Source organism: Ovis canadensis, chromosome 20 (genome assembly GCF_042477335.2).
Source record: "Ovis canadensis isolate MfBH-ARS-UI-01 breed Bighorn chromosome 20, ARS-UI_OviCan_v2, whole genome shotgun sequence".
NCBI classification, from domain to species: domain Eukaryota; kingdom Metazoa; phylum Chordata; class Mammalia; order Artiodactyla; family Bovidae; genus Ovis; species Ovis canadensis.
The window spans coordinates 59,042,172-59,052,679 of record NC_091264.1 but is presented as its reverse complement, the minus strand read 5'-3'; positions in this window follow the sequence as shown (position 1 = coordinate 59,052,679).

Below are 10,508 nucleotides of genomic sequence, written 5' to 3'. Positions count from 1 at the left end.
AAAACTGTCATGAGGAATTGGTATCATGGGGCTTCCCTGGTGGCTCAGATGGTAACACATCTGCCTACAATGCAGGAGACCTGGGTTCGAACCCTGGGTAGGGAAGATTCCCCTGGAGAAGGGAATGGCAACCTACTCTAGTATTCTTGCCTGGAGAATTCCATGGACAGGAGCTGGGAGGGCTGCAGTCCACAGGGTAGCAAAGATTCGGCCATGACTGAGGGACTAATAACATGCATCGGTGTTACAGGCCTGGAGCTACATCTGGTTCAGCTTCTCTATGACTATGGAAAGATCTGCATCTGACTAGTTCTGGATTGAAATCAGACTGAAAAAAGTTTGCAGATTTAGAAGGAGCTTAATTTCCCCCTTGTTTCCACAGCTCCCTCATCTTTACCCTGAAAGGTGATCCCAGCAATACTCAGAAAAGTTTCTTCCGGGCACTCTCAGTTCACTGGTCACGTGGGCCTCTTTGCCTTCAGATGGGTCCATCACGCCCTCTCAAGACCATGGGAAGATTCCTGGGGATACTGGGAGCCTTCAGTTCTGGCTCACAGTGGGGTCTTGTTGTTGCTTCCCTTTACCCTCGCACAGACCGCCTGCCAGGTTCCTGACTCCGTGTATCTCAGACTTGGCCTGAGTCCACCATCACTGCCATACTGATCTTTGGACCCCAGGGTATGCTCCGTTGGTCTCTGAAAGCTACCTGTATCAACCCGACACCTGAGAGTCCAGAGGACTTACTCATCTCCTCTCAAGTGAACCCACCCTGTGTATGTGAAGGGTTGGACCGAGTCACTCCTGCTTTATCCCATCCAATCATTTGGCGCAAAACAGTAATGTAAGCAACTTATTGACCCAGAGACTTATGAATCTGTCTTTTGTTACCCAAACATTATTGATGGAGTATTTCAATATTCAGTTACATAGCAAATCGCTGGCCATAGGCATTTGTTTCTGCAAAATTCCCCGAGTTGACAAGAACCAGACACGCAAAGGTGTAGCTGAAAACCCTGCGGGGGGCTCACCAACTCCTTTTCAGCGGGCGACGCGTGTCTTGTACTAGATCTGTTTGTCTGACACCACAGTGCTCATCACCTTGCTGCCCCATCAAATTGAAGTCATGCTCTGGGCTGTTTCTTCGGAACTCTTTTATTATCCTCTTAGACAGTGTTTCAGTGGCCTTCTTTGGTTCATTCTAATTTGATTCTCTGTGCACCCTCTGCTTGATGTACAGGTCAATCTATGAGTCTCCAGAAGAGCATGGTGTGGGTTTTCTACAAACAACAAAGCCTGGAAAGTGTGCTGCTCAAAAGAAGCAGAGCAAGGCAATGGCTTTCTGTTTTGTGTTAGCCATATGACTCATCTTCTGTTAAACAAGACACCCAAATTGCTCACTCAGGGACTCTCATTTCTTTCTTTTATCCCTTCTTTCCTTCTGTCTCTCTTCTTCACTCCCTTCCTTTCTTCGAACAAATTGAATGATAGCTATGAGTCAGGCCCTGAGAAAGCTGTCAGTCATATTAGGCCATGACTGCTGTGCTAGGAGTCAGCATGTAGCTAGATTTTCAAAGACCTCATCATACCTTTCAAGGTAAAAACTAAAAATGTTAATTTTATAACACAATAAAGTATAACTATCTATTGGAATCACCATAAATAATTTACCATCTTAAATAATTTACATTCTGTGTTATGCACATCTATGAATTATGTTCATAGGCTGATTGAATTAAAAGTGTTGTATCACATGCCAGACTGTTGCTAGGCAACAACTAAAAGTAATACGCTCACGTACACATATCTCTATATACATGTGTGACCTAATATTTATATAATCATGTCCACATTATCTATGTACACATGTGTGTATTTACTGTAATACTTAAAAAGGGATCAAACTATCTCAATACATATATAGACAGATTATTATAAATAGGTAAATATATAACATATTTCTTTGAAGGTCATTACCATGGCCTCAGAAATCATTTAAATGATTCAGTTGATGGTAAATGGCTCACGATTCTAAGAGCACATCCACAGTTCACTTGCAAGTGGTCAGACACTCCAGATGACTCTCTCAAAGTCTTTTCATGATATATGGAGAAATATTCTGGATGATGAAATACGAATCTTAAGTCTTCTGTGTTTGTGATCAATCAGAAAAAATTTTATATACATATATAGTTTATATTTTTATATACGTGTGTTGTTTGAAGTGTGAGAGTGTTAGTTGCTCAGTCATGTCCTACTCTTTTGCCATGGACTGTAGCCCACCAGGCTCCTCTGTCCATGGGATTCTCCAGGCAAGGACACTGGAGGGCATCGCCATTTCCTCCTCCAGGGGTTCTTCCCGACCCAGGGATCAAACCTACATCTCTAGTATTGGCAGGCTGATTCTTAGCCATTTGAGTCATCAGGGAAGCCATGCTTTATTTTATTGCTGCTATTATTTTATTTTAAACAATGTTCAGTCATGAGGTATAAAGGTATATCCCAAATGAATCATTGGCCTAAATCACATTGTAACTCCCAGCCCAAAGACAATCTTTGTGTTTTCTGAACTTTTTTTTTTTCTTCAATGTACTTCCCCCCTTTTTTGGATATTAAGCTGCATCTCTAATAATAGAAAATTGAAACATATTATTTTAAATATTGGAACATCCAGTCAACATTGAAAATATTTAGCCATTTTATCTGAAATGTACTTAAAACAATTTAAGATTTTAATAATCTAGTAATTTCAGTACTTCATGATTTCTAATTGTATAGTTTATAGAATAAGCATAAATAATTATCTGAAAGTGTTCTTCAGAGAGAACGGTTTAAAAAAAATCTAGAGACAGAAATGTAGTACGTTCTGAAAAAGGTATTTATGTGAAATGCTTCTTTTTTATAACATTTTATTTTTATCTGCTGACGATGACTACAGCCATGAAATTAAAAGACACTTGATCCTTGGAATTGACTCTCTGTAACCCCATGGACTGTAGCCCGCCACACTCATCTGTCCATGGGAGTCTCCAGGCAAGAATACTGGAGTGGGTTGCCATGCCCTCCTCCAGGAGATCTTCCCAACCCAGGGATGGAACCCAGGTCTCCTGCATTGTGGGCAGATTCTTTACCAACTAAGCCACCAGGGAAGCCCAAGAATATTGGAAGAAAAGCTATGACAAACCTAGACAGCATATTAAAAAGCAGAGACATGACTTTGCCGACTTTGCAGTCAAAACTATGGTTTTTCTAGTAGTCGTGTATGGATGCGAGAGTTGGACCATGTAGAAGGCTGAGCTTGGAAGAATTGATGCTTTCAAACTGTGTTGCTGGAGAGAATTCTTGAGAGTCTCTTGAAAAGTAAAGAGATCAAATGAGTCAATCCTAAAGGAAATCAACCCTGAATATTCATTGGAAGGACTGATGCTGAAGCTGAAGCTCCAAAACATTGGCCACCTGATGCCAAGAGCCTGATGCTGGGAAAGACTGAGGGCAAGAGGAGAAGAGGGCAGCAGAGTAAAGATGCTTGGATGGCATCACTGACTCAGTGGACATGAGTTTGAGCAAACTCTGGGAGATGGTGATGGACAGGGATCCCAGGCGTGCTGCAGTCCATGGGTCTCAAAGAGTTGGACACGGCTCAGCAACTGAAAAAGAGCAATACATACACACTCAAATAGTAATACGGTTTATTACTAAAAACATCAGTCTCTAATCTCACTTATCCTTAGATAAGTTAGACATCTCACATTCTCAGAGACCCCACTTTGACTTTTTCTTTTGCTTATTTGACCACATCCAGTCTCGGTATGGCATGCGGGATCTTCATTGCAGAACTTAGACTCTAGCTGTAGTGTGCAGACTCCAGAGTGTGCAGCCTCCAGAGTGTGCAGACTCCAGAGTGTGCAGCCTCGGCAGTTGCAGCTCACAGGCCCAGTTGTTTGGCAACATGTGGGATCTTAGTTCCCTCCTGTGTGCATGGGTGCGTGCTCAGTTGTGTCCAATTCTATGTGACCCCACGGACTGTAGCTTACTAGGCTCCTGTGTCCATGGGATTCGCCAGGCCAGAATACTGGAGTGGGTTGCCATGCCTTCCTACCGATCCAGAGATTGAACTCCTGCATTGGTAGGTGGATTCTTTACCACTGAACCACTTGGGAAACACAGTTCATTTCTCTCATCTTTCTAGGCAAAGCTGCCCAGATAGACACAGTTATTTTCCCCTCAGCATGGACCTTGAACTTTACTCTTCTTAATGGAAGCTGTGTCTAAACCATCAGAGTCAAATTATACTCCTTCTGATGCACAGCTGATGAAATCTATTTCAGACTGTCCTCTAGAAGAAAACAAAAGCCGTCTCTCTTGGTGAAGAAAACACTTCTCCATCTAGTTTTACTTTACTCAGTACTAAATTTATTAAAAGTTGTCTGTACAGGATGTAGGGTCAGTGTTAAACTAATAAAATAGCACTAAGGAAGCAATATGAAGGCATAGCAGAAAAGAATAGCCTCCTAGCTTTTTCAATGCTTCTTTTAATCCAACAAGGAATCTTTGCAGGGTGTTGGCTGAAAAATGTCGAGCCTCCATTCAATCTTACCTTTATACCTGTCACTACAGGTAACCTGTAATCCTATGAGTGCTCAGGATTTGGAGATCACTTACTCCAGCTTTCAGAAGATCAATATAGGTTGGTTTTGCAACAGTAAGTACATATATGACAAGATGGGGTCTGATCTGGTGGCAGCATCTCTGGAATAAGAATCAGCAGACCTGTGCCCCAACCTCCACTCTGCTAAGAAGTAGAATCCATCTTCCCTCCAAGGAAAGAGAGTATGATTGACCACTCCCCGTCCAAGTCCTCAAAAATATGGTCCAGTCATTTGCCCTGGATAGTCTAAGCTTCTGGGCTTCCCTGGCAGCTCAGCTGGTAAAGAATCTGCCTGCAATTCAGGAGACCCTGGTTTGACGCCTGGGTAGGGAAGATCCCCTGGAGAAGGGAGAAGCTACCCACTCCAGTATCACTGGGCTTCCCCAGTGGCTCAGACGGTAAAGAATCCACCTGCAGTGTGGAAGACCTGGGTCCGATGCTTGGGTTGGGAAGACCCCCTGGAAGAGAGCCCGGCAACCCACTCCAGTATTCTTGCCTGGAGAATCCCCCCATGGACAGAGGAGCCTGGTGGGCTGCAGTCCATGGGGTCGCAGAGTCAGACACGACTGAGTGGCAAGCACAATCTAAGCTTCTAACCATGCACTCCCAGGGCAAGAGCTGGCTCTGAAACATTCCTGAGAGAGAGGTTATTTGTAAGGTGCTTCTTCGTAAGGACATATATGGAAACTAGAGCAGAGTGGTGATTAATAGCCAAGAGACTCTCCAACCCCTCTCTGGGCAGCATAGAGGTTAGCGTAAGGCAGGCTGGTCTTGGCTTGTGTCCAGGAAGCTCATTCCCACGAATCCTGAGAAAGACCTTGTTACAATAAAGTTATGGTACAGCAGACCCACTATGAAGGGTGAATTCAAGCCTTCTTTTACAAGGAAAAGAGTTTTGAGAAATTTGCCAATCGTGAAATGCCTCAAAAAGGAGTGTGCCCAGCAAAATATTTTGCAGTTCTTGCATTTTAGAAATAATGGGATTCTCTAAGGCAGCCCATAATAGAATTCACTGAACAAGAGTTGCCCTGCTCCCTAGGGCTTAGCTGGACTGGACAGAACAATTTAACTCAGGAATTACACTTTGCAATTCAGCAGAAAAACATAGAAACACACATCCTAAGAAATAAAGGAAGGGCATGAGGAAACGCTCTGGTTCTCTCTTGTCTGTCTTCAATAGTTTAGATATTTGGGGGGTTTTAGCAACAGTTTAATTTCATAAACAGCAGCCTAGGCAGGTTTGCCCAACCGTTCAAGAAGACTACCTACTGTGTCTCTTTCCAGTTACGACGCATTTCACATTAAACGTTTGATTGGATTACTAATTGTAAAACTCACCACTTCAGAATCACCTAAAGCTTTCATTTCCTATCTAAAACCCTGGGAAAAAAAAAAGTCATAATTACCTCTGAACTGAGGCAGCAGGCTGTGTCAGAGAATTTTGAAAGTGTTGGTTTGTTTTTTTTTTCTCTGAACACAGGCAGCTCGGAAGGCAGAGCACCTGCAAACAGGTTAATGAAGCTCAGAACTGCTGGAGTTGTCAAGACCAACTGTTGCGAATTCCCATGGAGTTAAGTAGGGTATGAATCCGGCTCTGAGTAAATATCATTACCCATGCGTTCTGACTTCCTGCTCTCGGGTTTTGCAGCGCGCGTGGGTTTTTCCCCTTCAGTGCAACCGTTGGGTAGCAGTTGGGCTGGGGGTGGCTGGCAGTAATCTTTAAAATGGCTCTCGGGGTGGGCAGAGGCCCTGGTGTTTATTCCTGGAGCTTCCTGAGCCGTAGAAAATTCATTGCGTTTTATTCACGAATATGTACCAGGTGAGGCTAGTGTTTTCAGAAAAACAAGTGTGGCTGGTCACTTTGAGTGTCTTGTTTTGGTGTTTAACACTTATGAGATATGGTAGAGAGGAAAAACGGCAAGAACGATCCGTGTTCTAAAGGTAGGTCCTCTTAGATCCAAACGCTCAAGTACTAACACTTAACTGTTCTGATGACCTGTATGAAGATTTTTAGCAGATTTTTACTGTGGTTTAGTGTAAATGTCAGCCTCTGGTTGAAATGTATCATAGAAAGTGCACATAATCTAAGTGTACAGCTCAATGCATCTTCAGAGTGACCGCACCCATGGAACCATAAATTCAGATCAAGAAACAGGATGTTCTCAACACCAGAAGCCCCTCTCATGCCCTCTCCCAGTCTAGACCCTACGAGTAACCACTACTCTGAGCTCTAATACTGGGTTTGTTTGGGGGGATTTTTTGGTAGCTTTTTGTTGTTGTTGTTATTGTTGTTGGGTTTTGTTTTGTTTTTTGCTTGTTTTCAACTCTGTACAACAGGGAACAGACAGTGTATATTCTTTTATATCTGGCTTATTTCACATATGCAGAGATTTTACAAATATGTCATTGCAGCCTTTTACGCTGCCGTCCCATTGACAAGGAAGTCATCAATCTGCCTCAGTGCAACAGTTTGCTCTCCTCAAAATGTGTCAAGTAAAAATACTCACGTCGGAAATAAATGTATACATGGCTGCGTTATATGCTCTAGCCTGCCAATGAGCACATCCGGTTTCTAACAGATGGGGAAAGGAACATCCACTGGGCCTTTTTAAAGAAGGAGGATAATACGAGCTTGGCTATGAAGCTACAACAAAAATTTGGAGGAGGGTGGGAGGTCAAGTTGGGGAATTCCGAGTTCTGAACTGAAGCATGAAGCTGGTGAAATGCACAAGAAAGTGAGACTTATTGGTTGAATGTTGATGTGCTGGGATGGAAAATGAGAGCTTGATGTATAATTGCAGACAGTGCTGTTTCCTCCTGCTTTACCTTGGTGTGTTCCCAATAAACAGGCCCCTGCAGGTCATATTTTGCTTCCTGCCATTTGTAGTTCGCCTTACTAGGCAAGTGACTTCCGTAGCCTCCAGTCAAGGAGAGGATAATAATAGTAATAATAACAATAAAATCATTGCTCATGCCTGAGTTGAATTAAAACAGTACAACTTTGTCACTAATGATAATGCGAGGCAAAGGATTTAGAATAGAGTCATAATTGCAAGTTACAAAATAATTAAACGTTATTGCTGTGCAAAAATACTTAGGAGCCGACTTTACAGCTAGTGTTATGGGATTCTCGAGTCACACACACGTGAACCACATATACGGTTGCAGACTTATTTGACCATGCGTCAAGGCTTCCAAGAAAATCATGCACTTGTTTGAAAAGTAATCAAATATGGATTATTTCAATAACAGCCAAAGAGTTTCTTCCTGAGATCCCTGCCAGTGAAAGGCAGGGGATTTATGCCACTAGTTTTTGAGCAAGCCATATTTGTCTAATATGGCTGATCCCTCCCAGTCTAAACATTTTCTTTGAAAACCTGAAACCCTGCAATTAAATATTTCTCCCTGAAACAGGAGAGTTCACTGAACTGAGAACCAGGTAAATCCCCCATAGAGAAGACTGTGATTGGAGGGAGGCGATGTTGTTTGGTGGGAAGACCCACTGATGGAATGAAAACAGGAAGATGCTGGAGCAGAGGAGGAGAAAAACAGGAAGATGTTGGAGGGGTGGAGGAGAGGATAAAACCATGTGCCCATCTGAGGACCTTCTCTACTCAGACGTTAAGGCTGGTTGTACATGTACTTGTCCCTGAGCCATAGAGATACAGCTAACACTCAAAATATTTTTTATGTTTTTTTGGCAAGGTCACATTTAAATTAATCAAGCATTGCTACTGACAATGTTCCTTTGAATCATGTTTTGCCTTGTGAAGAAGGGGGGAAATCTTTAATAAGGGAAATAAAAGCTTTGGTGTCGAATGTTTTGCAGATGTGATTTTCCCTTCTCATGAATCTTATTTCCTTAGCATTTATCCATGGTGATGTTTCACACAGGGTCATTTCTGAGAGAGATGCAGAAATGCATTTCTTCCCATGACCACTGCGTCAGTAATTCCCTGGGAAGGATGCTTGGAAACAGGGTCTACTCAACAGCATGTAATAAGTCTCACATAGATTGTGTATTAAGGAGTGGAGGTTGAGGAGTTGGGAGTAGATACTGGTTTAGATCGCCTTCCCAAAATACTCTTTCAGTACCTTGACACAAGTCCTTGGGACTTCCCAGGTGACCCTGGTGGTAAATAGAAGAGATGCAGGGTTGATCCCTGGGCATGGAAGATCCCCTGGAGAAGGGCATGGCAACCCACTCCAGCATTCTCGCCTGGAAAATCCCATGGACAAAGGAGGCTGGTGGACTACAGTCCATGGGGTCGAAAAGAGTCAGGCATGACTGAGTGATTTAGCACGCGTGCACACCAGCCGCATTATCCCACCCTCTTCTCCAGAATTTCCGTATCAGTGAAATTGGTAGTTGTCAAATTGTTCTGCATAACACAGACAGGCACTCATATACATACTTTTATCTATTATACAGTATTATGGATTATATATTTATAGAAGATCTAGATTATATAAAACACTTGATAATTGTATTAGCGTGGGTCCTCCAAAAAGTATGCATTAAGGTGAGGCTAGCTGTGCATGAGACTGCCTCTGAGGAAGAAAGGGCAGAACCAGAGTGGGCAGCAAAGCCTCCAGGCTGCAGGGCAGGTTTGGTGCCTGTAGAGGACGAAGGCAGGAAGGCAGGCGGAGTAGGAAGAGTCTTGGGATGCAGCAAATTTCCAAGAAAGATTCAGTTTAGACTGTTGAAGAGTCTTTGATCAATGTCACCAATCAGAGGGCTCCCAAGGATCTCAGGGATGGACCTGCATTAAATCCACCCTGTGCTCAGTCATTGGCTGGGAGTGGCCCACGGGAAGCATGAACTTGGTGTGAACTGTGGTGGTGGATCTGGAGGATGGCAGCTGGAGCCATCCCCCGTTATGCTCCCCACGGCAAGAGACCTCAGTGGCACCCCATGCCGCCATGACTCTTTGCAACCCCATGGACTATACACTCCATGGAATTCTCCAGGCTAGAATACTGGAGTGGGTAGCCTTTCCCTTCTCCAAGGGATCTTCCCAACCCAGGGATCAAACCCAGGTCTCCCACATTGCAGGTACATTCTTTACCAGCTGAGCCACCAGGGAAGCCCAAGAATACTGGAGTGGGTAGCCTATCCCTTCTCAAACAGATCTTCTGGCCCATGAATCAAACCAAGGTCTCCTGCATTGCGGGCAGATTCTTTACTAACTGAGCTATGAGGGAAGCCCATATTTTGTATATATAATACATAATAATATAAAATATGTTGAAAGCATTAGATATATTTTGTAGTACACTATTTTTTAATTATGTATTCAAGAATTAAAGACTTCTTACATGGGAGCCCAATGTTCATGAAAATCAAGGATTTCTTCTAATTAGGTGGTAGAATCAAAAGGACTTGATATGGACACTTCTACTCACAGGAAGATAGAGTAGACATATATTTCCCTATTCCTCCCACTAAGTACAACTAAAATCCCTGTACCTTATATGTGAAACAAACTTAAGAAGTCTCTAAAAGGTGAGAGAAAAGGGCAGTCCAACTAGGAACCTCGCACTCAAAGATTGATGTTGCATTAAATTCCCTACCTTCCCCCATATTTCCCCAACCGGGTGCTATAGAAATTAACAACCCAGAGATGTCAACAAACACAGATTTTTTTAAAAGCCCTTACAAAAGCCTAATCTCTTGAGCCAAAGGACCAGAAAAGGGACAATCTAGCAAGAAAAAACAAAAAACTAATAGAGACAAACATCACGAGGCAGAGAAAAATCTGTAGCCACATCCCACCCACACCAGCAAGGGCTAAGTTGAAAACCTAGATTTCCCTCCTTTTTACATGTGGTAATGTATATGTTTCCATGCGCCATATGTATA